The sequence below is a fragment of the Vitis riparia genome, chromosome 14, assembly GCF_004353265.1.
Source record: "Vitis riparia cultivar Riparia Gloire de Montpellier isolate 1030 chromosome 14, EGFV_Vit.rip_1.0, whole genome shotgun sequence".
Taxonomy (NCBI): Eukaryota; Viridiplantae; Streptophyta; class Magnoliopsida; order Vitales; family Vitaceae; genus Vitis; species Vitis riparia.
The window spans coordinates 7,286,329-7,293,259 of record NC_048444.1 but is presented as its reverse complement, the minus strand read 5'-3'; the positions used below and the strand labels follow the sequence as shown (position 1 = coordinate 7,293,259).

General features: G+C 30.6%; 2 non-coding genes across 2 annotated transcripts; one reads left to right on the top strand and one right to left on the bottom strand.

Annotated features, from left to right (window-relative positions):
* Positions 1 to 283: 283 nt before the first annotated feature.
* On the top strand, positions 284 to 356 carry TRNAV-UAC. The gene has a single exon. It is a non-coding gene; the product is annotated as a tRNA-Val (tRNA).
* Positions 357 to 4,259: 3,903 nt separating this feature from the next.
* On the bottom strand, positions 4,260 to 4,332 carry TRNAV-UAC. Its single transcript has one exon. It is a non-coding gene; the product is annotated as a tRNA-Val (tRNA).
* Between the last annotated feature and the right edge of the window lie 2,599 nt (positions 4,333 to 6,931).

Below are 6,931 nucleotides of genomic sequence, written 5' to 3'. Positions count from 1 at the left end.
AAAAAGAACTCTGACTATAGATCATATTATTTTTTTGATTGACTCTTTAACAAGATAAAGATCCTTGGAGCTGAAATTGATAGTGAAACATCCACATGATCCTAGAGACCTTATCGGACTCCTTTAAGTAATTCATGTTTAACTATTCTATGAATAGTATATTGATGAACTTGCCAAAGTTGATGAGAGAACTCTAAACAACTAAAGGGATTCTTAAGGATCATTTTCATTTTGATGGAATGTATATGCTTGTATATTAGTTTATGATAAACTATTTCATCTTGATGTTGTGTTGTAGTGGTTATCACGTTAGTCTTACACACTAAAGGTCCCCAGTTTGATACTAGGCAACATCATTTTCATTATTTATTTTCAAGTATAAAATTGGTTTTGGTAAGCTGATATCCACATCTCACATAGTAAGGTTGTTGTGATCATAGACATAGTTTTTCTTTAGATTCTAAACATCATTTTAGCACTTGTGACATAGTGCAAACTACGTCGGTTGCTCTATTGAAACCATATTTGGAAAAAACCAATATGACATGGTGATGTTAGAGTTGTTATGCTTAAGGTGGTTATTTTTTAATTCCCTTATGATAAGATTCTTGGAGAAATTAGTCCAATTTGAGTTGGTGACCAACAAAATTCCTTGGTGGAAGCTTACTACTTTATGTTCTTTTATAAGAAATGAGCTTTGATTTGGAAATAAGTCATAAGTAAAGTAATATGTATGTGTTAAAATGAAGGGTTTTACTAAGTAATAATAAGTAAAACAAAACATTGTTGGATATAGGAAGGTTCAATGTCAACATAGGTGGTGCAAGCCTAGACCTAGTATATGTAGAATAACTTATGTATTAGGTGTTGACAAGGGTACTACCCCAAGTCCCATGTGGAACTTCATAAGCTAAATGACTTCCCTTACTGCTTTTGAAACTACAAAGTACTTGGCTTTTAGATCAGAGTCAACAATGCAAAATTTCTTCGCACTCCTCCAACTAATAGTCATACCACCTATAGATAGATCGACAAGAATCCTTATTAGAACGAACATGTGAATCTATGTACCCAATGGGTACTATCTTATCACCATGGAACACAAGCATATAATCCCCTATTCTCCTAAGATACTTGAATATATACTTAATTGTTGTCCAATGTTTTAAGACTGAATTAGACTGATATCTACTCACCATACCTTTTGAAATGTAAATATTTGGTATAGTATATAGTACCACATACATAATGTTACTCACTACTAATGCATAAGGTATTTCATGTATACACTCTTTCCCTTTAAGTGTCTTAGGACATTGATCCTAAGAAAAAAGAACTTCATGCTTGAAGGGTAGGAAATTCTTCTTGGAATTCTACATCTCATACTTAACTAAAAGCTTGTTAATGTAGGTAGCTTGAGATAACACAAACTTCCTATTCTTGCAATTCCTTAGGACCTTGATCTAGAGAATATATTGTGCTCTTCCCAAACCTCTTATCTGAAATTGAGTAGACAACCAGATCTTAACTAATGACAATAACCCTACATCATTTCCAATGAGTAGAATGTCATCAACATATAATATCATAAAGACCATCATGCTTCTCTGCACATTTTTTTACGCACAAGACTCATTCTTATTATAATCTAAGTCAAAGGTCTTGACTGCTTGATCAAAACGTTTGTTCCATGAGTCAGATGCCTACATTAATCCATAAATGGATTTATGCAACTTGCATACCAAATTCTCTTTGCTCTTTGCTATGAAACCATCTAGTTGTATCATGTAGATGCTCTCATCAAGATTGTCATTAAAAAATGTTGTCTTAATATCCAATTGTCATATCTTTTTAATCAAGATGTCCCATAATGAATAGGAGTATCTGATGGACTTAAACATGGCTATCGACATGAAGTCTCTTCATAATTGAAACTAGGTTTTTTACTATAACCTTGCCTAGCCTTATATGTCTTGTCCTTTCCATTTACTCATTTCTTTATCTTGTAGACCCGCTTGCACCCTATAAGTTTTATCCCTTAAAGCCAAACTCTATTCAAATACATAGATTATAACTTTGCCTCTATAGCTTTTTGCTAAATATATGCATCCGCATCATTCATTGTTTCATCATAATCTTTGGGATTGATCTCACTTTCATCTAGAATTGTCCTAAAAGACTCCCAAATACATGAATTGGTCTAGTTGTACTATAACCCTTCTACTACAATGAGACATCAATGTACTAGAAATATCAAGAATTATTGGTATTGGATCCATAGTATTTTATGCTATTATGGGAATATCATCTAGTGTTTTCTAATCGACATCACTTTTAGTCTTATTACTTATCATATAGTCATCTTCTAGAAATCTGACACTTGTACTCACAAATACCTTCTAGTTGACCTACGTATAAAAGTAATAACCTTTTGTTCATTTTGGATAACCTATAAGCTGACAAACTTTTGGTATTGATTTCAACTTGTCTATCTTTGGTTACAGCACATGTATTAGACATCCACATGTTCGAACATGGTGCAAACTAGGTTTATAACCTATCCACATCACTATAAGAGTCAAAGGTACTGATTTAGATGGAATTAGGTTAAGAAGATATCATGCACTTTCCAAGGCATTTTCCTAACAAAGAGGTATGGAGTGTTGAGAAACTCATCATATATCTCACTTTGTCCATTGGAGTTCGATTTCTTTTTTCTTTTTACCACTATATTTTGCTATGGAGTTTCAGGGGCACTTAATTGAGATGTAATTTCATGTTTTTTCATAAAAGAATCAAACTCACCTAATATGTACTTTCTACCTCGATCAAATTAAAGTATCTTAAGGTGATTACCTAATTGCTTCTAATTCCACCTTAAATTCCTTGAATTTATCTAAGGCATCAAATTTCCTATGCATAAGGTAAATATAACCATACTTAGAGTAATCATCAGTAAAGATAATGAAATACTCATACCCTTAATGTCCATGGGCGTTCAAGGTTCCACACAAATCAATGCACTAAGTCCAAACATTATTTGGCTCTTACCCCTTTAGTAGTAAATGGCATCTTGGTTATTTTACCTTCTATAAAAGAATTCATAGACTAGAAAGTCTTCTAGAATTAATGACTACAATGTTTCAAACTTAACTAGTCTTTGGATCCTATTTAGATTTATATGACTTAAGCAAAAATGTCATAAGTATGTTTGATTAGTGTAAGGTACTTTTCTCTTTAATGAGATATAATTATTTTCAATCAAGGTAGTATAGAAATAGGAGTTATATGATAGAGATTGTTAATTAATAAGCTTGAGCAAATAAATGAATTATTGTTTCTGATAAAACATCTGTACTGAAATAAACTTTATAATCAATTTTATTTAAACTAGAAATCAAAACAAGGTTCTTTCTAGACTCGGGTACATAAAGACAATCCTTAAGTTATAGATGACAATTATTATCTAATACTAGGGTAACATCTTCCATGACTATATAGCAATCCTAGCATCAAAAGCTAGAGTATGATCCATGCCCCTTTCATTCAACTTTCTCTTAGTTAAAATCCCAATAAATAATTACATATATAGTTAGTGGCCATGGAATGTATCCACCATAAGTTAGTGCAATCCATTTAGGTGGTCTCCAAGTCCCATTGAACTAAAAATGATCTTTCTTGGACTCTCTAACAATCATTTTATAATGAGTAAAAACTCTAACATCACCATGTCATGTTTTTATTTAAACTAGAAATCAAAACAAGGTTCTTTCTAGACTCGGGTACATAAAGACAATCCTTAAGTTATAGATGACAATTATTATCTAATACTAGGGTAACATCTTCCATGACTATATAGCAATCCTAGCATCAAAAGCTAGAGTATGATCCATGCCCCTTTCATTCAACTTTCTCTTAGTTAAAATCCCAATAAATAATTACATATATAGTTAGTGGCCATGGAATGTATCCACCATAAGTTAGTGCAATCCATTTAGGTGGTCTCCAAGTCCCATTGAACTAAAAATGATCTTTCTTGGACTCTCTAACAATCATTTTATAATGAGTAAAAACTCTAACATCACCATGTCATGTTTGTTTTTGCTAAGTGTGGTTTCAACTCTAATCTTAGCACTAAGATCATCTATGTCCACCTAAAAATGATTAAGATGAGTTATAGATTCATTAAAAGTTCCATAAGAAAATTTATTAAACTCCAAAAGATGTGAATGTAACCTACAATAAATAAATAAGGAAATTGATGCTGCCCAGGATCGAACTGGGGACCTTTAGTGTGTAAGACTAACGTGATAACCACTACACCACAGCATCAAGATGAAATGAATCCCCATTTACAAGCACACATTCATACACATTCCATGCAAAAGGAAATTTAGATATACTTGTAAAACAAGAAAATAAATAGTTAAAATACAATTGTTTTAGGTTTTACTTAATTCTAAATATAACCTTAATGTTTAATAGTGTTAAATATTAGATTGTTTGTTTTTGTAGTATTTTATTTCTATTAAGTATTAAAAAGTAAAAAAAATCAATATGTTATTTTTTCTATTTAGAAAAAGTTACATATTTTGGTTTTTTCTATTTAGTAAAAAATTTATAATAAGTCATGAAAAAAAAAAAAAAAAAAAAACAAACAACCTAAATTCTAAAAACAAATTGCTTTTAGTAAAAAACCAAAAAAACAAACACCACCTTAAAAGAGTTCTAAGAAAAGTGCAACATGAATATGTCATCAACATTGGGGTCATGTTAGCCATGAGTTTAAAAACCTTAAGATTTAAAGAATGATGCAACCCAAAGATACGATCGTTTTGGGTTCATGTTGGCTCAAAGTCAAGTTGTTTTTATGCATATATAATGTTAACAACCCTAATATACAAAATTTAATCTCTTACAAGTTACCACATGCTTAAATTAAGGTACTTATATACTAACAAGAAAAAATCAAATATTCATAATTAATTTAAACGATGACTAATTAAAAGTCTATTACATAGTATATTTTTTTTATCAATAAAATAATGTCATACTTGATAGGAGCCCCATAAAAGAAGAACACAAGTTATCTTCTATATATATATTGAAAATTAAAATAAAATTGTTAAAATAATGTTTGATAAAAAAATTAAAATATTTTTTTTAAATTTGATAATTATCAATTCTTATCAACAAGTAAATTGAAGACTACTAAATATAGTCTTTTAAATCTCCTTAAATATAATTTTTTTTAATAAAGAATAATAGTTCAAAAGGCTAATACTAGCCAAATATGGTGTACAAAATCTCCCCAAACTAACTCAATCTTTTCAAAAATTGGCTGATGAGAAATCCAATACAAAATCAATGTTTTATCATTAAAAGAGTTTCCAAAAATATAGGGGAGTATGCTAGCTAGTTTCCCCAAGATGAATGGAGCTTAAAAATTGCAAATCTTGAAAATAGTCTTGGTGTGGGGGATATCTATCGAGTCCTCGGTTGATGGGTTCAACGCTTTTATCAAAGTCAAACTCAACAGGTCTAGGAAAGGCTTAAAAATGTCTCAACTAGTTGAGAGGCTTTTGAGCTTTTTCTCTAAGTAGTATCAATTGAAGGGCAATTGAGCATTATACATCAGCTAGTCAACTAGACCTCAACTCATTGAAATCTTTCTAGTCCTACTGTCACCTACAATTGTACTTTAACTCCAGGGGCTAATGGCTACTTTCACTTTAAAACTTGTGTTTGAAGCTCTCTTAGTTCATTTATAAACATACCAACCTTGAGCCATCACTATAGCAATTCATTGAAGTGCTTTGGAAAGTTTTTTTGAGTGCACCTTAACATTAGTTTATTTGTGTGTTTGGGTCTAAATTTACAAACTAGGAAGCTAACTTTGACCATTTGATTCGTGTACTTATGAGAGAATCTTTTAAGTGTGAGGAATCACTTAAGGATGTTGTTAAGACATATTGAAGCCTTGAATCCAAGTGGAAAATAATTGAAGGCCTTGGTTGAAGAAAGCCCTAGTACTAGTGAAAGAATCCTGGGCTTGGGTTAAAGGAAGAGGGAATGGATGTAAGTAATTGCCCATCTAAAATTTGTAAAGAAAAGCAACACCTAATTCACCTCCCTCCTATGGGTCCCTACCTAGGATTGTTTAACTTGACTTCATAGATACTTCTAGCCCTTATAAATAGGGCTCATTTCAAAGCTCTCAAGAAGACAATTCAAAAATCAAATAACTAGTATGATAAGCCAAAAATTGTCGATTTGGTCATTGAAAAAAGAAATAATTTTCATTAAGAAACAAATTGAAGACTACTAATATAGTCTTCTAAATCTCCTTAAATATTATTATTTTTTTAATTAAAGAATAATATTGCAAATGGCTCATACTAACCCCTATAAATAAGCTTATTCAAAGCTCTTAAAAAGACAATTCAAAAATCAAATCTTCAAAAGAGGCTTTAAATCTTCTTTGAATCTTCAAAGATTCTTTAATTTCTTGAAAGTGACTTTGAATTGTCAAGATCTTTAAAGTATTCAAGTTTCAAGTTTCAAGTTTCAAACTTTAAGATTTACAAAAAGACCTTTTTTATTTGAGATCATATGGTTCAAGCCCATGGTCAACATTATACAAGTTAAGACTTAAGTCATGCCAAGACCTAAGTCATGATAAGGCTCAGGTCAAGTTAAAGCTCAAGTTAAATTAAGGTGGTGTTTGTTTTTTTGGCCTTTTGCTGAAAGCAATTTAGTTTTAGAATTTAGGTTGTTTATTTTTCTACTTTTTTCATGACTTATTATAAACTTTTTACTAAATAGAAAAAGCCAAAATATGTAGCTTTTTTTAAATAGAAAAAATAACATATTGATTTTTTTACTTTTTAATACTTAATAGAAATAAAATACTACAAAAACAAACAATCTA